General features: G+C 42.8%; 1 long non-coding RNA gene across 1 annotated transcript in view; it reads left to right on the top strand.

The window, feature by feature from the left end:
- The window catches only part of LOC308478577, a 262422-nt gene that overhangs the window by 100720 nt on the left and 137813 nt on the right, over positions 1–23889 (top strand). The window lies entirely within an intron of this gene.

Below are 23889 nucleotides of genomic sequence, written 5' to 3'. Positions count from 1 at the left end.
GAACATCAGCTTCAGGCAACAAAAGGCCAATATGAAGTCCACAATTTCACTTGTACGTAGCATATATGATAGCAAGAATCAATGGCACACAATGGAATAAGACAAAGCAAAAAATCTTTGTCAGAAGAGGAGAGAACTTCACAGATACTCTTAGCAGAGAATTACAAAGCATAAAACAGCCTCTAGTCTTTTTTACCCCACAGTTACTCAAATAGCATTAACCTCCACAGTTAGCTTTTTTCTGAAGTTATAATTACCTGGGAAAACCAAGTCCAGTATTTACTAGTCAAACTAATTACTGTCCAAAGGCAGATAATAAGGATCACCAAAATCATACAGGTTTCTGAAGCAGTTGGAGAAAGCGCTTTTTAAAACCCTTAGGGCTGCTGGTTTTAATCCATGGTTTTGATGTGGCTTATGAGGGAAATGAACCAGGGGAAAAAACAAAGAGAGTGTGTGCAATATTTCTAGCTTGCCTTTTCAGGAAAAACCCTCCCAAGGCGGCTTTCATAAAAAGGACAATGCACAATTTCAATAAAAAGAATCAAAACAACAGTTAAAATTGGTAAAAGTTTTCAGTGCTGCTGTGGGTTTGCTATGCTGATTTTATTTTATTTTTCTACTACTATGCTCTGTTAACTGTTATTTTTTAATTTGTGTATTTGTGGTCTAGAAACGCCATACATAAATATCTTAAGCAGTGACGTAGCACAGGTTGCTAGCACCCGGGGCTACACAGAGGGTGGGGGTGGGAGGGAGGGAAATGGACAGAGTACGCATACGCATTCACCTGTGAATGTCAGCTGTGTGTGTCACCCAGGAGATCGAAACTGAAATTGTCTGGAGGTGTTACTTCCTGGTTTGCACAGAGAAGCTGTTTTCAATGGAGTCCAGCGATGGACGCACACAGGTGTATTGAGTCAGCATTGGGTGTTGAAATTTTGCACCCCTGACAAATTTGCCCCCAGAGCAACCCCCCCATGCTACACTACTGATCTTAAGTGCTACCTGATTCCTTACATCCCTGCTCAATGAATGAGGTCTTTGGGGACTGTTCATGGTCCCCGATTGCTTAGACAAATAGTTCATACCCACCAAAAGCTATGTGTTCAGTACTGTGGGCCCAATTCTGTGGAATTCTCTCACAGCTGAGATCTGAGAGGCCCAACGCTTGTTGAATTTCAAATGCTTGGTGAAGACTATTTTATTTCAGCAGACATTTTAAGCGCATTTTTCTGATTTTAATGCTACGTTTTACTGTTTTTATCCCTGTGGTATCATTTTTGTAACCTTATAGTAGATAAGTTAATAACTAGGTGCAAAGCAGTATATAAATTGTTGAAATTTGCATTGCACAGGGTCGCTTCCAACTCTACAATTGTATTACTCTATTATTCTATGAAATAAACATGAATTTTGTTTATTCCCCTTCTAAAGACATCTAAGAGACTGGCCACCACCACATCTCATGACAGAAAAGTATATAAATCAATTACATCTTGTAGGCAGAAATACTTCATTTTGTTGGTTCTGTGGCCTGATTTTGGCCAGCAAGCTCAGCAGTAAATTCCTGATTTCCCTTCCCTCCATCGGGCCATTCCTGTGGTTAATGTCAGTGCCTCCTTTTCTGTACCTGAATCCTACTACTTTGCAGGCTGCAGAAAGCCCACTTAAAGTAAAGTATTAAATAAACATTATTGCACGCTAGCTTGCTAGTGCATACAATCCTTTAGATCGGACACGCCTCCAGGTTCATGATATGTTAGAAAAAGAGATATGACCTTTAATTGATCTGTGTCTCTGTTTCACTACGCAACCCCCAAATTTAAACAGAAGTACGCAGTGGTCAAACTGATGGCACCGAAAAGCTTTCTCTCTCCTCTAATTATCCCTGACATTTTAAGGAGTTAGAGACTAGAATTGCAAAGCACAACTATGGATCAGACCTGCCTCCCCAAACCCGGAGTTCTTTTCAGCTTTTGACATAGCAGAGGAGCAGTGGAGAAGTTCAGCAGCGCCCATAGTTCAAGGCGTTGCAAGCGTCTGTATTCAGGTTCACTGCTAATTTGTAACCAAAGTGGTTTTTTGCTGACCTGACATTTACTTGAATTTTATATTCATGCGGCCCATGAGCCACCTGCGCAATCTAGGTCTTGAGTGAGTGAGTGAGTGAGTGAGTGAACAGAGGGTGGCAAAGAGTAACATTTTTTTCCATGCTTCTTTTGCATGTAATGTGTTGTGTCTGGTGCCCAAGTGTTTGAAGTCTAGGACGTTCTGGGATTTAGCCATCTAAGGCAGTGTTCCCCAACCTTGGGCCTCCAGCTGTTTTTGGACTACAATTCCCATCATCCTTGACCACTGGTCTTGCTAGCGAGGGATGATGGGAGTTGTAGTCCAAAAACAGCTGGAGGCCCAAGGTTGGGGAACACTGATCTAAGGGCCTTCTTCTGGAGATTTAGAACAGACGCGATAGCTCCATCAGTAAAGCATGAGACTCTTAATCTCAGGGTTGTGGGTTGAGCCCCATGCTGGATGAAAGATTCCTGAATTTTAGGGAATAGGACGCAATGACCCTCGTAGTCCCAACTCTACAATTCTATGCTGCTGTAAGTGTTCCAGTGCAGAGTAGTCAAGACAGTAGAGCAGCCTTTCTCAAATTGTGGGTCCCCATATGTTGTTGAACTACAACTCCCATCACCCCTAGCTAGCAAGGCCAGAGCTCAGGGATGATGGGAGTTGTAGTCCAACAACATATGGGGACCCACAGGTTGAGAACCACTGCAGTAGAGGTTCTTCCCACCCATTCACTTCCTGGTTCTGTCGTCTGTTACCTCCTGCACCTGATGTGTAACATAACTGCAGACCAGCTTGTCCTGTCAACTGAGGGCTAGAGGGCAGATGAAAAGGTGAGAGCTGTCGTGTGTGCCTTCGCACCCACTGCACTGTGATGTTTAAAGGTGTCCATTCAGTGTCTAGTGTGGGAAGTGAAACCCCTAAGTTCTCTCACCAGAAACCAAGATGCACAGGATTGGGCTGAAGGGGAGGACTCTTGACACATTTGTCAGCAGCACAGTTACTTCTATTAGTGCCCCCGTGTTTGTGCTCCATGGTTCAGTGGTTCTTTTAAAGGACTTTTACCTGGCCTTCCTTGGGGCAGGGAGGAAATGAGGAGATTTGGAAGCTTCATCGGTGAATGGATACTTGGAAGAGCTTAGGGGAGTGTTGGCCAAACTTGGGTCTCCAGCTGTTTTTGGACTACAATCCCCATCACCCCTGACCACTGGTCCTGCTAGCTAGGGATGATGGGAGTTGCAGTCCAAAAACAGCTGGACACCCAAGTTTGGCCAACACTGACTTAGGGCATTGGCAGAGGTGACCCTAGTTTGGTTGCTGGTCACAGGTGGCCTTAGTACCAACATTGTGTAGTAGCAGTGACCCTAGTTTGGATGTGGAAAAGAGGCATCCTTAGTTGTGGCATCATGCAGAGTGGGGATGCTGAGCAGACCAGACCCTAGTTTCTGCTACGATATAGAAGCAATGCAGCTGCAAGCTGCTAGCTTGAAAACATTGCTACTGCAAGTGAAGAAGAGGCTGTTGCTTTGAACGTTGTCCGTTGTTACAATTGTGGACAGACTGGGCATCTTCAGCGGAATTGTAAGAAGCCACGTCAACAGAAAGGAGTTAAGGGGAGCTCTGCAAAGCCTGAGGCGTCAGGCAAAAGTCATACCAAGTCCCAGATGAAACCTGCAAAAGCATTGCTGTCAACAAAAGCAGAATTTTCAACGGAGAACGCTTTTGTTCTTGACACGGGTTGCACGCAACACATGACGTCGCGCCGAGGACTGTTTTCAACGTTTAAGAAGCAAAGCTTCACTGTGAAACAGGCCAATAGCCAGGAGCTGAAAGCAACCGGGTTTGGAACTGTGTATCTTGAAAGTCTGAACTTGACTATTAACAATATGTATTTGGTTCCTGATTTAAAGTTCAATCTGCTAAGTGTTTCGCAGATCACAAAGAAAGGACTGATTTTGTCCTATGATAGAGAAAGCTGCAAAATCTTCAAAGATGGAGAACTGTATCTTTCAGCCAGAGAGAAAGATGGACTGTATTTGTTGACTTTTGATCAAAGTGATTGCATAAATTGTAATGCATCTGAGTCTAACATGATTTCTCTTGCAGGTGTGAAGAAAAACGTCCAGAAGACGATGAAAGTAACCAAAGCTTTTCAGCGAGTGTATGCTGATGTGATTGGTCCTCTAGCACCATCTAGAGGCAGTGCAAGATATTATCTTGTGTGCGTGGATTATTTCTCTCATTATGTGTGGATATACATATTGCACAAACCACAAGAAGCCTTAGAAAGGTTTAAAGAGTTTTGTGACAAGGTTAAGAATGTTCATGATGCTAACATTGATTGTCTTTTCACAGATGAAAAGCCAGTTTTTCTTTTACAGGATTTTCAGGATTTCCTGGATAAGCGAGGCATAAGGCACAAGACTGCTGTTTCTGCAGGAGCATGGAACAAAAGTGTCTGTGTGCAAGTGAACAAAGAATTGCAAAATGGGAGGAAGGCGCAATTGCTGAGTTCACATTTGCCACATGAGTATTGGGCTGAATCTTTATCGTGTTTTTGTTACACTTGGTTGAGAAAGGTTTCAAAAGGTTTGGGAAGTTCTCCTTTTGAAAAGCTATTTCATAGAAAACCTTCTGTTGCCCATTTTAAGGTTTTTGGGTCTCATGTGATATCTGATGCTCCAGGTGGAGTAAAGAATGCTAGAGGCATTTTTGTGGGTTATGAAAAGGGTCTCTACAGAGTAATTTTGTCTGAATCTGGTCAGGTGATTCTCAGAAAATTTCTAGAGAGTGCTCCTGAACAGGAGAGAGGAATTGTTCACACATTTCCCACTGAGGACAATTCAGATGATGATGATGATTTTACTGATTACAGTGGTACTAAGAGTAACAGTGATAGCTGGAAGAGCTCAGTTGACACTGTCATTGAGAGGAAATCTCGCACAATGGCTAGACCTTCACAGGTGAAGGATGAACCACTGTTTACTATCGGAACTGGTTCTCCAAAGAATCCTGAGACTGAACCAGTGAGCAGAGAGGATCAGCACCTCATACGCAGGTCCGAGAGAGTTACAAAGGGTGTACCACCCAAGAGGTATTCAAAAGAGTTTGCTAACTCAGCTGTTGCATGTGTTACTATTGTTGACAACTCAAGACAGGTTAAAGGTGTGTCTAAGTCAGAGACAATGACACAACAGGGAGTTGCTAAGTGTAACACTACATTTCCTAGCCAAGGTAATGCAGATGCACTCATTCCTTGGAAGTCAGACAACCAGAGAGGTACACTGGGGAAACCAGTGGCGGGTAGTTCCAAGGGTGGAACTGAAACAACAGGGGAGTGTTATATGTATAACAACTGTTTGTTTTCTTCTCTGGATCAAGCTTTACTCGCAGCGCACATTGATTCATATGGGGGAGTATGTTACGATATAGAAGCAATGCAGCTGCGAGCTGCTAGCTTGAAAACATCACGATGTTGGGACTGTCCGTGGGAAACAGAGGGACAGTCACTTCACAGTGCAAAGCACCGGAATTAGCTCAGAGTGTAATATGAGCTGTCCAGGAAGTACAGGATGTTTTACTCTCTCGACTGCTGGAGTTTGAAGAGAGCAGTCATGTTTTTTGTAACGCTGCAAAGACAGAAATAAAGGCATGTAAATACGTTTCTGTCTATCTCTTTCCCCTGCCGGGGGGGGCAACAAAGAGGGGGCGTGTTCTTCTCACGCTGAGAAGGATCGCCTATCACGACCTCTGCCTGGATCTTGCTGAGGAATGCAGACAGGGAGGTCAACAGGAGATCAAGCCGGGTAACTGGAGAGTTGCCAGTTACTACTTATATAGGCTTGAATCCCGACAGTTTCGTGGTGATTCAGCTTTTCTCCTTCCATGTTGCCATGATTAATAAAAAGAGCACTGTCGTGGTAAGGTTTGGTACCATTCTGAGAACCAACACAATGCACATGACCAGAGTCCATTAGTGAGAGTGAGGCAGCCACCTCAGATATTAATCTCTGCAAAGAAGTGCTGGTCTCCCTGGCCTTTAGGTGCAGAGAGGGATTGGCAGCAAAACTCTGAGGAACGTCTCCCCTTCTGACGAATCAAGATGGAAGAAGCCTGCCAAATTCCCACCACTGGGGATCAGGGGATAAAGGCAGAATTACAGCAATCAGTCCAATTCTGCTGCACTGGGTGCCGAGCTTACAGGGCACTTCAGTGCGTCACAAATATGACGTAGTGAATTGAGCAGAACAGAAGGCGAGAGGCAGGAGGGGTGCCGAATTTTGGTCTCACACGGGATGCCACTGAAATTTGAAACACCAAAGTCTGCAGAGGATCTGGAAAGGATATTTCCCCCCTCTCCAGCCAGGCAGTGTGGTGGGGCTTCATAGGAGCAGCAGCAGGGCGTTTTGCCTCCGGGACCAAAATGCCTTCGGCTGCCCCTGTTTTTGATGATTTTTGTTTGTTTCTTTAGAATACTTACATTATACTTTATAGTCCAAGGAGGTTCTCATAAGATCTCAGAAAAGACTACTACTGCTACTGCTACCACTAATAATAATAATAATAATTTATTACTTATACCCCACCCATCTGGCCGGGCCTCTCCAGCCACTCTGGGCGGCTTCCAACAAAATATTAAAATACAGTAGTCCATCAAACATTAAAAGCTTCCCTAAACAGGGCTGCCTACAGATGTCTTCTAAAAGTCTGGTAATTGTTGTTCTCTTTGACATCTGGTGGGAGGGCGTTCCACAGGGCGGGTGCCACTACCGAGAAGGCCCTCTGCCTGGTTCCCTGTAACTTGGCTTCTCGTAGCGAGGGAACCGCCAGAAGTCCCTCGGCACTAGACCTTAGTGTCCGGGTAGAACAATGGGGGTGGAGACTGAAATAAAATCACACTCAAACCTAGTACATGAACAGAAAAGGCGTGGTGTCCAGTTGGAACCAGGATCATGCAGGCAGCATTTCTTGCTGCTGCTCTTCTTTTCCTCCAGTTTCATCCCAGACACCTCCCACTTTAACCTTCTGAAGCATGGCAATGGGGCCTAGCAGTTGGATCTTGCTCAGACTGCCATCTAATGAACACAGACTAAGTTCGGATTCTTATTTCAACTTCTTATTTCTAAGAGCTCCACACTTCTGAATATATCAGGGAGGTGTGGTGAGGTAAGCCTTATATAAGAAGGCCTGGTGGATTTAAAGGTTCTGACCTTACATAGTCAGTTGAAATCCTGCATAAAAGAAATACATTTCACAGTTTGTTCTGCCTGCTGAGTTTGTGGTACCTCCTACTTCCCAGCAAGGCAGAGTGCTTTTTGAGGGGGTCGGGGTGTTTAAAAATGTTGTTATGTATATATACACACCATTTCTTGGTTCAAGTGCAAAGAATAACATTCTAATCAGCTGGTTTCCTCTCACTTAAACCTAATTAGTTTGACATAAGCATCCTGAATAAGCAAGTATTGAGCACTTAGTAATCATTAGGAAAAAGACAAATCACACACAGAGCTTTGCAAACAAAAGATTAAGAGGGAGAACATTTATAATTTTTTACAGATGACACACTCGATGGAATGCACGTATGATCTCCCTCAGGAAGCCTCAGACAACCCTGGAATAGAGTAAAAAAATAAAATAAAAGGAAGGCACTATTAAAAATTTCATTTTAATGAGCTCCTGATATATATTTTACTCTGTTTATAAACAAGTTTAATGGGGTGCCATGCTGTTAGCAATACTGATTAAATTTAGATAAGTTACCATCTCATTGGAAGAAATTCTAAAGCAAGGAGGAAGGGTGGTCCTTCACAAATATGCACTGCGCACAGCACATTAACATTTATATTATATTGGGTATACATTTCACCAAAACAGTGTACTGCAGATTTCTTGATTCTCCAATACGGCTTTCTTTTGTCATTCTAAAAATAACATGGAGAAATGATGAGAGCTTCTCTGCTTTTCCTTGCCACAGAATTAATGACCAGTGGGAAATGGGGGAAACAGAAGAAGCAGACTGGTTTCACTAGTCAGCTTTTTCTCCAGGGATGCCACCTTTCCAAGATGCTCATTTGCACTATGGCCTCCCTCTGCGCACAGGTGGCCTGGGCAGCTGTCAAAGGAACCAGACCATCATGGCCTCCCATAATCTTTGGTCATTCCCAGTTAGCGATGGCCAAATTGATCAGTTTCGCTCAGTTTCTCATTCTTCTAGTCGTAAGTTCAGCTCTCTGCTTTTCCAGATTTATTTGTTTGTTTGTTTCTGTTGGAAGTCCAATGGCTAGAGAAGCCCAGTCAGATGAGTCCCCAAAAAGTATGTATGTGGTATGTATGTATTTAAATACATAAATAAAAGTCCTCATGCAGATTCATCAGTATAATGGCATGACTTTTTCCTAATATACACATACTTCTGTGCCATTTTGCCTAATACAGTACAGTGGTACCTCGGGTTAAGTACTTAATTCGTTCTGGAGGTCTGTTCTTAACCTGAAACTGTTCTTAACCTGAAGCACCACTTTAGCTAATGGGGCCTCCTGCTGCCACCGCGCCAACGGAGACCGATTTCTGTTCTTAACCTGAAGCACTATTTCTGGGTTAGCGGAGTATGTAACCTGAAGCGTATGTAACCTGAAGCGTATGTAACTTGAAGCGTATGTAACCCGAGGTACCACTGTACATTTTTGCAATACATGCTTTCCCTAATATTTTAATATTTGTATTTTCCCTATGCTTGTATGTTATTTTCACTAACATATGCATTTGTGTGCATCTTTTACCACGCTACAGGCATTTTGGATTCTTTTATTTAAAAATGTTGACATATAATAAGTAAAAACCAAACTGGTCTGTGTGTTTTGTGAGTTTCCCAACAGCCAAGCCTAACACCTGACAGCAAAACCAGCCCTGTGGAAGTCCTTGGACTGTCCCCAACCTCTTCTTACTATTAGGCAGCGTGAGGTGGCATTTTGAAAACCCACCCACCTCCCATCTCTCCAGCTTGAAGAAGTGTAAATGGCTTTTCCCCCATCATTGCTAATAAGCTGATGACTAGCTCACTCTAGTCCACCATGTGTTTGCCTTTAAAGTGTCTTCATGACCTCTTACTGGGTTTGTGACAGCAGACTAAGATGGCTAACATAGGAACCTGTTACTCCCAAAAGGTGTTCATGAGAATCACGGAAGCCATGGGAATGCAAACCATGCATAACCTTGCAGGATTAGTTTCCTAAAATGGCAGTCACATTCAACATCAGCTTGGATATGATAATAAATTCAAGATCACTTTGCATTGTCATTGTCATGTGTCTACTGTATAAAGTCTCTGTATCCACCTCTGGCACTGTAGAGCTACAATGGGGATTTTTTGGTGAGTCAAGTCTACAATGTTGTGCGATGGGTGTGTAAGCCTTCCGAGGTCTAGGACTGATTCACACTGTTGGTGTTATCTCCTTTGCAGCCAGAGCTGTTTGAAAATCAAGGTGGGAATTGTCATTTAGCTGTGCTTTTCTTAAAATAAAAAAACACAAAAATTACATCTCAAACATATTCCCCTAAGCTATTGAATTTTTGAAGATTGAAGACTTTCCCTTAATAGGAATATAAATTAGGATATTTCACTTAAAGGTCTCTCTGGAGCTTTTTTAAAAAATACACCCACTAGAAGGAGTATTATTCTAAGTGAAAACTTAAATTATGGTCCAAGTAACAGACTACAGTGGTGAAATGTCCCATGGATGGAATACATCTCTGACTGCTCATTATCATGTAGAATATTAACTTGCTTCAAAGAAGAAAACCAGCATTTGCTCTCATAGGCAAATGAGCCCCTCAAATTGCTACTGCTGCTGAGACGTACATGAGCAAAACATATCAGTGCCGGGAAAGAAATCCCCACCATCATCACTGCATTAGCTGCAGCTTGTTAACCAATTAACGTTTTGTGAGGATGCCAAGAGCAGCATTTGTTTTCCAAATGCTTCCATCCATTTTGCCCCGGCTGTCAGTCTTCATCATGAATGCACCTGCTTTAAGCGAACAGAGCCAAATCAGCATTAATAGGCGTTTGTATAGAGGGCAGAGATCATATTTATTAAATCAGTGTTATCCACTTGTCCATCACCCGGTTGCCAATTTACCCCATGTTGATTGATTTCACACTTCATAAAATTAGCCCCAAGGTGCCATTAGAGAATTTTTGTTGCTGTTGCCCCGCAGAGTGTGCTTTAGATCTGTCTGTCTGTCTATCTAAGCGTGTCATCTATGGCCTGGATGTTTCCGCCTAAGTGTGCGAACAAGAAACCAGTCCAAGCCTACAACAAAAAGTAAGGGCTTAGAGGAAGTCTTTCAGCCAGAAGCTGGCCTTCTGGGTCATAGCTGTTTCTCTTAAAAAGGCCATGCGACAGATATTTGGTTCATAATGCATACATGACACCTCTGACCTCAGAGACAACTCTGACATAAGAGAGAGAGAAACCTAATGTTGGAGCCTTCCTCTCCAATGATGATGCCCTGGACCAACTGATGTCAGAGATCCAAAACTGGTAGGGTCCAAAAGGGAGTATTTTCTTGGTTCAAAGCTCTCCTGGTCCCCAATTGGGGGCAGATTTAGACATGCTTCTCAGTGAATCTAAACCTCTCCCTCTCATTATTTTGAATGGAAGGGAAGATGAACAGCAAATTAAAAATTAAAGGCTTGAAATGGACAGAGGAACTCAAAGCAAATCCTGTCCCCTCACTTTGACGCCCTTGGCAGCATCGGGAAGGATGAACCTTAAAATTTAATTAGTGTCTGAAAAATGCAGCTATATTAAAGTTTGGACAATATGCAATTTGTTTAAATCTAATCACATTGTTAGTCAGTTTGAAGGCATATATTAGAAATAGACATTAAGCTGTTGATGCTTTGGTGGTGAAAGATCATGGGCAGTTTAAAAATCACTGTTAGCCACCATCCTGCTGTTGCTAGTCTGCTAGAAGTGCCATTTATTATTATTATTATTATTATTATTATTATTACCCTATATAATAGCCATCTTGATTCCACTGTGTTGATGAGAACAATGGTAATTGTGATCAATATTATTGAAGAAGGACTTTGGTACTAGAATCATTAATGAAGTCCTGGCAATTTATTTTAATGCTGCAAAGGAAAGCTCTTCCATGTGGTCTGGTGGCAGCTGCTGTCACCTAGGCACACTTTCCCAAGAAAACAGGGTTCCTGCATCTGTAATTAGAACTCAGCCCTTTGTTGTTAGCAATAGCCACACCAAAGCATGAGATGCGCGGAGAAAACTATGGCACAAGCTAACACTCGTTTGCAGAAGCTGGGATGTACCGTTACCTTGTCTTCCAACCTGCAGCTGGTCAGTTGAATAGTTTTGCAGCTTGTTGTATAAATAGAATGTTTGTTCTACATAATGGATTTCGGTGTGATATGGTAAATATCGACTCCCGGGTGGGCTGAAATGCATAATTCATTGTGCAGCGCATTCCGACCACTCTGCCTCTTGCATGATTAACACGGGAGGAATACATTTCACTTTTTCCAGGGACGTAGAGACTAGCATAGAATGTTACGGAGATGAATGCCTAATGCTCAGATGTGCTGCAGAAAATTACCCAGCTCCGTTGCAGGATATCTTCGGCACCCAGCCACCTCTGTCACTTCCAAACATTATCATTAAGGCAATGCAGTGATTTTAAGGATTCGGAGATTGAATGTGCCTCGGTCAGGCCACCCCAAAACGGTTATCTTGGCCACATTGCACATATTGCTCTCTGTGGTATACATGAATAAGTCAAGGTAATAGGTTATGGTTTGCATTTAATAAGAAAAAGAGCCACATAATTCATTAAATAATAGTGGGGAACGTAGATTTCCAATAAAAGGGAACTTTTCAAATGCGTTGGGGGAGGATTCACTCAAACAATGGAACGGCAGTGTGTTTCTAAGACAGTCACTGCCTGGTTGATTTTACATTACCAACTTCTGTTGGTTTAATGCCAATTTAACTTTCCATAATCTTTATTGCTTTAGGCTCCCTTGTATCCTAGGAGCTCCTTCAGTCCTCCAACTGCTCCTGGGTGAGGTTTTCAGCCCAGCCGAACTGACAACTTTCTCTTTCCTCACAGAAATTGGACTGCAAAACTCTTTAGTCCCTCAGCAACCTAACATTCTGCATCATTACTCTAATTCAACCAATAAGTGCCAGAGCCTTTGCCCCCATGAGCACAATGCAAACTTATCTCAGCCCCATATAACTTTAAGCCCAATTTATTAAAATATTTTTTTTTGCAGAAGACTCAATCAATGCATAGAGGTGGTGGTGGGGTGTTAGCTGGTGCAATTCTGACCCTCGCTCGCATGCAGTGATTGCACACTGAATTGTAATCTGCATAGGGATTATATGAAACAATATAACCTTTCAACAGACAGATTTCATGAAACTATAAGTTGCGTCATTTAGAAAGAGCCATTTATCTCTAACTTATGCTCAGCAGAGAAAGGCAGACACCGAGCGCTTCAAACTTCAGGATTTTGAAAACAGCATTGATCCTCGTTTATCTGTGTGAGGTCTACATCAAAAGCCCAACATAGTCTTGACTTTGTACCTTTTGAAATATTTGATGTGTGTCATAATTAATCAAGCTCTTGCTTAACATGCTATAGATTTCTTCAGAATTGTCCCTGTTCTTGTTTGCAGAAGCTCCTAATTCACAAAGTCAGAGACTCTCCCTGCTGCCAAGTTGCACTAGTTGAGGGGAAACTGTCAGGTCCTTGTGATTACTGGATAGTTCAAGAGAGGCCCAAATAGACTAGCTGTAATTGCTTGTTCCTCGAGCTTCTGTAAATGAGAGAACAGATGGTGTCAAGCAATTGCTAACATTTTCAGTACAAATAATTTCCTTTTTGCAGGAAACACCAAAAGAATTACCAGTGTTCACTCTCTCTTTTCTTTCTTTCTCTCTCTCTCTCTCTCTCTCCAATCACTAGCCCATTATAAGGGCTGGTGTTGTAGGGAAATAACTGGGAATACCAGTTAATCCTGAAGTCCCATATATGTGGGGAAATGCAAAAGAATAATGGCTGCCTCACTCTCTATACAAAAAACAAAAACAAACCTCAGCAGAGTTTAAAACAGAAATATACCCAGTGTTTACAAAGCACGGGAAAGGGTTAGACCCTTAAGGTTAGACCCTTAAATGCCCCAGTATTAAGCGCTTACAATTGTGCTCTCCCAATAGACCACAACCTTAAGTAAGTTTAAATGCTTTACTTACATGAATAAGTGGTCTCACTCATGCATCATCAATGCCACATCAGAATCAACACAGGTAAGGTATGTTGGGTTACAAAATGCAGAAGTTGGTCTCAAACACAAGATCTGAGTCCCGAGCCCCAGCTTTAGATGTCTGCTCAGTTACATGGTTCAATGAGGAGAGAGAAAGGAACAGGTAACAACTCTTATTTCTTCCCTCCTCCCTAGCCCCCGGAGGTGAGGGATCATGACTAATCTGAGTCTTCTCTAGCAATTTAGAACTCTGTGATCCTTAACCCCTTTCTCACTGCCAATTATGCACAGTTATGTTTGGCTGCATATATCTCCCACAGGTAGGTGTGTGTGTGTGTATGTGTGTGTGTGTGTGTGAGAGAGAGAGAGAGAGAGAGAGAAAGAGAGAGAGAGAGAACTGTTATATTGTGCGTACTAAGTGGCTTGGTGTTTTTGCAACCTATGATGCACTGAATTGCAGGGAGAGTAGTTTTTAAGTGGAGTACAGTGGTACCTCTGGTTGCAAACGGGATTCATTCCAGAGGCCCATTCGCAACATGAAAAGAGCGCAACCCACAGTGGCACGTCTGTGCACGTGCGGGCTGTGATTTGCCGCTTATGTGCATGACGTCATTTTGCACTTCTGTGCATGCGCAAGTGGCGAAACACGGAAGTAACCCTTTCTGGTACTTCCGGGTTGCCACGGGACGTAACCTGAAAGAACATAACATGAAGCGGACGTAACATGAGGTATGACTGTATATGTTTTTAACTTTTTTAAGAGCTTTGCTCTGTCATATTATTTCCTATAGACATGTTAAATCACATCTCTGAGATGTGTTTGCTCACATGATTGCTTTGATAGTGACTTTCCCCTGTATGGTGCTTTGGTGTGTGTGTGTGTGTGTGTGTGTGTGTGTGTGTGTGTTTCTATGCTGTGGCCCCAACCCGAAACGCCATGTGGAAAACTGTTTTTGAAACTGAAGCGGTGGGAAGGATGAGCTTTTTGAAGGAAAGCAAGTTTTCAAAAGATCAGAACTAAACCGGGCAGATGCCTCTTGCATGAGCCTAACTGGCTCTCTGACCCATTTTACTTATGGTATTTGGAATATAGGAAGCTGCCTTACACCAAGTCAGTCCATTGGTCCATCTAGCTCAGTAATGTTGGCACTGACTGGCAGCAGCTCACCAGGAGGTCCTTCCCAGCCCTACCTACAGACACTAGAAATTGAAACCATTTGGATGCATAGCATGTGCTCTCTGGTACTCAGCTGTAGCCCTTTGGAATTGACCTGTTTTCCTCTTAGTCCAAGACTAGATTTAAGTCAACTTTTTCTGCTACTTTACTGGGTATTTGCTTCTCTTCCATATTCTCTTTTTCGCTTTTTCACTCATGTAATGGCAGCATAACAAAAAGCCATCTTGGTAAATGAAAGAAATGTCATTCAGCAAAGCAGTTTAAGGCCTCAATAAGTCAGATGTTAAACACCTAAGGGGTATCATCTCCTTTTAATGTGAGCACGGTCCCCATTAACATTAATGGGGGTTATTCTGGAGCTTCAAAAGGAAATGGTGCACCTAAAATTGCAAATGATCCCTTACAAACTCCACTGATAAATTATTCATGCATATCATTAAAGCCAAGCCACGCCTCCACAGGCCGCGGCAAAACCAGCCTCAGCATTCCTTCTTTAAAACAAGAGGGAAGCTATGTTCTAGCAGGCAAAATGAATTTTATGTAAATATTGATTGATTAATGAATTAAATTTCTATCCTGGCCTACTTTCCCCAAAGAGCCCAGGTTAACAAACAACACAAAAGCAAAACCATACTTTTAAAAAAATTAAAATAAAATAAAACCTTGGAAAACACAGAAAACATTTGAAAATGCTTACCTGAGCTCTGATGGGCTTAACTTTTGATACTAGGAATACATATTTAGAAGTAAGACTCACTGATTTAACAGAGCGTTCCAAGCTCCCAGGTTCGCGAGGTAGAGAGGTGGCTTACTCTATAGGGATTGCACTCCTCTGGAACAGAGTGGGTGTATGGCTTGGGACTCCTAGATCCAACATTGCCACAAGAGGCTCGGGTAGTTTCGGTCGCTACGACTTTCAATTTCAGCTTTGGCCAGTTCAGCAGCTCCAACCCAATTTGGGCACAGATGACTTGGCCACCGTACTATGGTGTGCTCCAGATTAGGGTATCACAACACGCTGTAGCATGTAATGCTGCTCTTGGAAACCACTTGGAAGCCGCAGCTGGTGCACAACACAGCAGCCAAGTTGTCAGTGGAGATGGCTGTGAGAACAAACCATTTGTCCATGATTAAATAAGCATTTGGGACACGGGTGGCGCTGTGGTCTAAACCACTGAGCCTCTTGGGCTTGCCGATCAGAAGGTCGGTGGTTTGAATCCCCGCAACGGGGTGAGCTCCCGTTGCCCGGTCCCAGCTCCTGCCCACCCAGCAGTTCGAAAGCACGTCAAAGTGCAAGTAGATAAATAGGTACTGCTCCGGTGGGAAGGTAAACAGCGTTTCCGTGTGCTTCTCTGGTTCGCCAGAAGCAGCTTAGTCATGCTGGCCACATGACTCGGAAACTGTCTGTGGACAAACTCCAGCTCCCTTGGCCTATAGAGCGAGATGAGCACGCAACCCCAGAGTCATCCGCGACTGGACCTAATGGTCAGGGATACCTTTGCCTTTACCTAAAAAAGCATTTGATATGTCCCCTATGTTTCACTCCTTCGTGGATCACTGCCTTGTCGTGGCGAAGGGGCTTGAATAACTCAGAGAAGCTATGAGCTATGCCGTGCAGGGCCACCCAAGATGGACAGGTCATAGTGGAGAGTTTTGATCCAGCTGGAGCAGGAACCGGCAAGCCACTCCAGTATCCCTGCCAAGAAAACTCCATGGACAAAAACAACTGGCATATAGAAGTTATGACGCTGGAAGATGAGCCCCTCAGGTTGGAAGGCGTCCAACATGTAGCTACTAACATGAGTTTGACCAAACTGTGGGAGGCAGTGAAAGACAGGAGTTCCTGGCGTGCTCTGGTCCATGGGGTTACAAAGAGTCGGACATGACTAAACAACTAACAACAATGTTTCACATCTAACTGATTTTCAGGTTGCCTAATCATCAATATTTGTCAAAATTGCAACTTCTCTCCAGAAGGCAACCATAGCCAGTGGCATAGTGTGGGGGGTGGACACAGGGGCAGTCACCCCAAGTGCAAAATGGTTAGGGATGCAAAATTTCAACACCTGGTGCTGCCTCAATACAGCTGCCAGCTTCCTTTGCTGTGCTCTGTTGAAAACATCTTCTCCATGAGAACCAAGAAGTAACTTCTCCAGACAACAGAATGATACTTTTTTATCTCTCAGCTGCGATCTCCTGGGTGACATAGACACCATTAGGCAGTTGAACGTGCATGCGTACTCCATCCATTTCCCTCCTTCCTATCCTCCTTCCACACGGCCCTAGGCGCCTACAACCCATGCTATGCCACTGCCAATAGCAACTTATCATGTTCTTCACCAACAGTAACTTTTCCTCACAGGAGAGTTGCTCCAACCCCTTGTTAATTTTGAATGCCTTCTTCTGAACCTTTTCCAGCTCTATATGCTTTCTGAGGTGTAATGACCAAAACGGTACACAGTATTCCAAGTGTGGCTGCATGATAGATTCATATATATGGCCTAGGACCCTCGTACCTATGGGACCGCCTCTCCTGGTATGCCCCACAGAGGACCTTAAGGTCTGCAAATAATAACACCCTGAAGATTCCAGGCCCCAGGGAGATTAGACTGGCCTCGACCAGAGCCAGGGCCTTTTTGGCCGTGGCCCTGGCCTGGTGGAACACTCTCTCACAAGAGACCAGGGCCCTGCACGATTTGACATCTTTCCACAGGGCCTGCAAGACGGAACTATTCCGTCAGGCCTTCGGTCAGGGTTCAGCCTGATTCTTTTCTTTCTGTATAAGAGACCGCTCACAGGTCCTTTATAAGACCAGTGGTAACAGTTGGCCCTGGAGAATATTAACCACTCTCAATTTTACCCATGGACTGCCATCTGTCCAGATTTTAATTAGCTCTGAACTAATTTTAAGATGTGTTTTAATTAATTGATTGCCTGTTTTTATGTTTTTATGTTCTTTGTATACTGTATTAGTTTATGATGTTAGCCACCCTGAGCCTGGCTCTGACCGGGGAGGGCAGGGTACAAATTTATTGATTGATTGATTGATTATTATTACTATTATTATTATTATTATTATTATTATTATAATATAAAAGTATGATATTGGAAGTTTTATTTTTGAAGTTTTCCCTCTGCACATGAGAGGTAGAGGTTTGCATTCATCCCAAACCCTATTTATCAATACTGTTATGTCACCAATTCGAAGCCTTGCCTCACTGACACTTCAGTGCTGTAGGGGGGAGGAGTGTTAAAAAAACAAAAACCCTCAACTTTTATGTCTTTTTTAATGAGTCTAAATTAACTAGAATGAAGCACATTCACTTTCTCATTGCTTTCCAAGGCTAGGAAACCCATTTGAGCTTAGGGACAATTTTTTAATTATTGTGCAGATTAAGTTTAATAAACAACCAACAACGACATGTTTAAAACCCATGATACTAAAAATATGTTATCCCCCTAATAGAAGACTATTAATTAGGAAATGTTGACCTAATGAGCTGTGTTCATTTGGTGGATGATAAACATTGCTTTTAATCAGAGCTTTTACAAGCCAGCAATTGTTAACTTCAGGTTGTTAATTATTCACACTTTTAAATGTTAAGGTGGATAGAATATTTCATGAATGCTCTCTTTTTAATAAAAAGTGACACTGGGTTTTTATGAGCTTGGAATCGCACTTACTAATTTACAGTCATTTTGCACTTCTGTGCCAGTCGTTTATAATTAACTCTCTCTTTAAAAATAATAAATGACCTCTAGCTCGCTATTGTCTGTCATAATTAGCATACTGTCTTTTAAAGAGGAAAGTCTGTTTTCTCTTCATTAACAGTAATACTACCTAGGCAGACAATCAGTAAGTCCATGATCTGGAAACCGCGGTGGACGCCAAATTACCCTCTCTACCAGGACAAAATCAATTAACACCACAAGGGATGTCATTATTGTCACATTATGTCACCTGATATCCTCCAGGGTAAATAAATGATTTGTGGAATTTTTAATGAAACAAAAACACACGAGAACTTTGGCTGAATTATGCATTCTTTAGTGTGCTATGATATGCCAGAGATTCTGAATGCTGGAGAACTCTGTCCTCTTGCTATTGTGGATATCTTGACAATCCTACTTGTCCAGTCTATGCCACCCTGGAGCAGTAGAGGCTCCGCCATTAGGGCAAGTGGGGCACTGCCCCACCACCCTCGGCTAGCCCTCACCTGCCTGCCTTCTTGCTTGTAACCACTCTTTGTGGGGGGGGGTTACTGTCAGGAGCTCGTCCTACACTTGAGTAGGACCCTGGCAGAGACACATGCCCGACTGGCATGTTCTCTCCCTCCTGGCCATTCGTTTGGGAGCTTCAAAAGCTTTCTTCAGCCCGAACATCACAGCGACCGATGCCAACAGACACCGGCACACTTAGGGATCCGCAGAGTGTTCACAGTTTGCGTAACAGACCTCAGCAACTCAGCATTTTGGCTAATCTACTTTATTTACATATAAACACACATGGAGCACTGCAATATGGCTCCCCCTCTCTCTAGCATCAGGGAGCAAAAAGTGAGAACAAAGGACAATAATCCCACTTCACGGAACACAGTAACACAAAACATCCTGTCTCCGTCACTTTCCACTCTGTGGAATGAAAACATACACCATCATGTGATAAACAACAATCCTATGACTGCAATCACAGAGCGGGAATCTTAACAGTTACTGCCTGTCAGCTTATTTCCCCTCCATCTTGCTGTTGTAGAACTCAGCGGAGAGTAGACAGGGGGACGGGGGGACAATGTTGCCTTGTTTGTCCTTGGCTCTGGCTTGGCTCCACCAGTCCTGGGCTTTGGCCCCACCTCCCAGGTTGGCCTCCCTCCCAGGTCCCATGGGCACCAACCACCTGTGAATTCATTAATTTCAGTCACAGACCAGTTCCAGCTCACATACAATATCACGGAAGTCATAAGACACGATAGTGATACATTTGAATTTGCAGTTGGGTATAACAGGGACAATACAGATACAGCAGCAGTTAAAAATATGTAAGTTGAATCTTAATCACTAAAATATAACCTAAAATTGTCATTCAAAGCCTTAGCAACCACCTGTGCAATGAAGATTGGACGCATTCCCTTGACTCCAGAAACCCCCTCCCCTTAAATTAGCATTTCTGCAAGTGAGTTAAAACAGATTTCCTGGGTATAAATTAAATGATTGGAGAGCCCCAGTCAGTGTAGACTATACTGATTTTGATGGACCAATGGTCCGGCTTGGATTTAGGCATCTTCCTATGTTCTTCTACTAGATGACTTCTTCTTCTTCTTCTTCTTCTTCTTCTTCTTCTTCTTCTTCTTCTTCTTCTTCTTCTTCTTCTTGTTATTTATATGCCGCCCATCTGACTGGGTTGCCCAGCCACTATGCTTAACCCTACATGTTAACTGGGTGCACTTGAAAACAAAAAAGGCATGAAATACAGCCACTATCACAGTTTTTCTTTCTTTACCCATGTTCTGGTCCAAATTCCAGCACATTGTTACATGAAGTGTTTTCATTTCAATTGGTTTTCAATAAGATATTAAACCATAGTTTGAACACTGAGAAGAAACACTCCTTCTTCTTAAGGGATATATTTAAAGACAAAAGGACACCATCTTCTTTCATAGGGGACATCTTCAATATCCAGTCATGTCTTGATGTGTGAGGCAGGACCACAGCGAATCTGTCATGGGGTTGACCTCCCATTTTGAATCCCAGTGGCTAAATACCAGGAGAAATATGTCCCAAATTTCATACATAATGTGTGACATTAATCAGGGGGAAGGCATATCATTAATTTTATTTGATCCCATTGCCTCCTCCCCTCCCCCACCCCCCTGCATTCGCTTAATCAGTGTGGCTTAGTGGTTGTTATACAATTTATTTTTAAACAACTACAGGACATTTTTTGCGGGGGGAGGTTGTTGGTTATATATTTTTGTTTCCCAGCTGCATTTAATAGCATTCACATCTCTTTTAAAGAAAAGTATACACAACTTCTATATTTTTGGCCTACATCAGGGGGTATTTAATTAAGTCTATTCTGTCTAACATGATCTGATGTCATTGTACAAGGATATGTTCTTTGTTAGCAGCACTCTTAGTTTCAGACTCCTCTGTGTATTTGAAACCATGGTAACAGAACAGTAAGCTAAAGCCAATGAGATAATGAGATATTCTCATTGTAATTGTGTTTCATGAGGGCACACAATCCCATGGGTGGTATCTGACTGCCTTACAACTGCTAACAGAATTTAAGAAACAGGCATATATTAACATGGTACAATTTTTCACAACAGTAAACACTTCTGACATGGCTTTTTTTTTTTTTTTTTAGTTGTTTCCAGCATGTTCAAGTCCATAATATGCCTTTATGTCGCAGGAAGCCATTCTATTAATGAATATCAATATTTTAAAATCCTCAGAACTTCAAGGAACTTAAGGTCTGCAATGCATTAATGAGACTGAGAGATGCTGTTTTGCATTATAATTATGGTCTGGGTTCTAGCTGGTGCCCAGCAGAAGCTGTGGAGGCAAAAAGCCGGGGAGGAGGGTAAATGAATTTAAACCACCACAACTCTTGAACATGAGAAAATGCTTAAGTCAGAATTCAGATTTACAAAGAAAGAGCTCAAGCAGCTCCTTGTATCTTTATCCCACGGTTTTGTGTTCTAATTATAAACTTTGACAAGGCTTTTAATTGTACAACTTTGGGGGGGAACTGGTCATAAATAAGGCATGCGACTGTTACGTGGTTTCCCCACTGTCTGTTCAGAAAAATGAAAAAAAAGAACGATGGGATTAGGTTTGAAATATTTGAAGTTTATCAACCATCCCCTGTCCACCCCCACCCCTTTTGAAGTAAAGAAAGAAGGTTGCCACATTTTATTCCCAAGTGTGGCTAAAGACACTTTAATCCTGCTTATGCTACTGGCCCTGTATGACTTTTTTGTCCTTTAATCAATAATTTAAAATTATTTTAAATATATATTCAGAGATGATAAGAAAACAGCGGGATGAATTAAGCAGGGCTCCGGCTAATATTCTTCAACAAAGGGGTTGGATTGTAATGTCACCAGAGCCACTCATGGCCCCATGTTTGTCCTTACAGAAGTAAAAGAGGCTTAAGACCCTGAATTACAAGTACTCTGAAATATTTATGTGAATGTTATCAGCGAGTCTAACGTGAATTATAAGCCTTTTGGGCAAAGGGGCTCCTTTTCCTCTTCTAATTACAGTATTGCACTACAAGAGCCCAAAGGAAGCCCATGCAAAAGTTGGTGCCTAAAATGTATTGGCGGGTGGAAAACTAACTTACCTCTTAGCTCATGTGGTTTTACATAAGAGGGACCCTGACTCTGGGTTGGATGTCTTTGTCCTACACTGGGAATGAAGATTCGACACATGGATACGGTTAAAGGTTGTGTCTGTTGACGTATAACAAGGGAAATCTCTGTCAAAGCAAAGTGTGAGCAGACATAACCTAGGCTAGCAGGCAGACAATCCCGTGCCTCTTGTAGAGGGGAAAACTGCCCCAGAGAAACTTCCTTACAGAAGCTACGATGATGGATGGTGAAACCATCTTTCCACAAAGGGAAGTTATAGGTGTATGACCTGGCGGGTGCCAGCTACCCCTGCTGTTCAGCAAGTGGCATGCGCCAGTTCCCAAGAGCACCACACCAAGTAGCTAAACTGGTGACTGGGAGCGGCCACCGAGGCCATATAACACCAGTCCTGAAAGATCTTCATTGGCTCCTAGTGCATTTCCAAGCAGAATTCAAAGTGTTGGTGCTGACCTTTAAAGCCCTAAACGGCCTTGGTCCTGTATACCTGAAGGAGCGTCTCCACCCCCATCATCCAGCCCAGACACTGAGGTCCAGCGCCAAGGGCCTTCTGGCGGTTCTCCCGCTGCAAGAAGTGAGGTTACAGGGAACCAGGCAGAGGGCCTTCTCAGTAGTGGCGCCTGCCCTGTGGAATGCCCTCCCAGCAGATGTCAAGGCAATAAACAACTATTTTACTTTTAAAAGACAACTGAAGGTGACCCTGTTTAGGGAAGTTTTTAATGTCTGATGCTGTATTGTTTTTAATATTCAGTTGGAAGCTGCCCAGAGTGGCTGGGCACAAGGAGAAGGGGACGACAGAGGATGAGATGGTTGGACAGTGTCCTCGAAGCTACGAACATGAGTTTGACCAAACTGCGGGAGGCAGTGGAAGACAGGAGTGCCTGGCGTGCTCTGGTCCATGGGGTCACGAAGAGTCGGACACGACTAAACAACAACAACAACAATATTATTATTATTATTATTATTATTATTATTATATTCAATTGACAACAGGGTGTGTGTGTGTGTGTGTGCAGTGTCTTCAACCCAGCATACCTCAGGGTGCTGGCCCTTGTCTAAACCTGCCTGCACTTAATACCAAATAAACCAACCAGACAGATTTAGCTCTATCCCACCATCAAATTCAGAGCAAAGTAAGTGGGGAAAAAGGAACTCCAAATTCAGGGTGATTCCCCCCCCCAAAAAAAAATATCCTACTCAGCAGCTGTCTAAACCCATTCTGCACCAGCCTCAATACCAGTGTCTCCTCCTGAATGGAACAACAACTTCAATGCAATTTTCAGGATGAAACCGGTGGGAGGGGAAAGAGTTAAAGCCCCTCTCTTTGCACCCCATGAACAGGACCCAGATCAGTCCTCCACCCCTACAGCTCCTATTTAACCCTCAAAACCCATATATGTTAAATGCAATTCTGCTTTTCATGTACCATCTCCTTCGGCCCCCACTTTCAACTTTATCCTCCCTTATGGCCCTGTCACACTCCCATGCTGTGAGCTTCATCATTCCAGCTACTTCCCTCCATCTGCAAAGTCCATCTTCCTGAAAACACAATAATAATTTAGGGGATTTCCACCAATACGAAAACCAATTCCTCATTTCAAGGACGCTTCAGCGGAAGTGCTTAGTAAATTACATGTTAGATTAATAAGGAGACAGAATCACATTTTGTTTATTATCCTGCCTGTTATAACTGTGTTCAGAAATAATTATTAAGCTTAGCATTCATTAACTGGATTGTTCCCAAAGAATGATTAATCAGTTAGTTTAATTTACTTAACTGAGAGCAAAAGGCTTTCTGAATACTCAGTGCAGAACCCTTCCTCCCACCCCCTTTCCTGTAGCTTCATAGTGTGGATGTAGGAGGGCCTTACAAATTGTGAAATTCTCTTTGGTGCTATTGCTATTGCTATTGCTGCTGCTACTTATTTTGTGTATTTATTTTAAGTATTTATATACCACTTTTCATCAGAAA

This window comes from Podarcis pityusensis (assembly GCF_964106645.2).
Source record: "Podarcis pityusensis genome assembly, chromosome: 5".
Taxonomy (NCBI): domain Eukaryota; kingdom Metazoa; phylum Chordata; class Lepidosauria; order Squamata; family Lacertidae; genus Podarcis; species Podarcis pityusensis.
The sequence above is the reverse complement of the archived record's forward strand: the minus strand, read 5'-3'. Positions and strand labels throughout refer to the sequence as shown.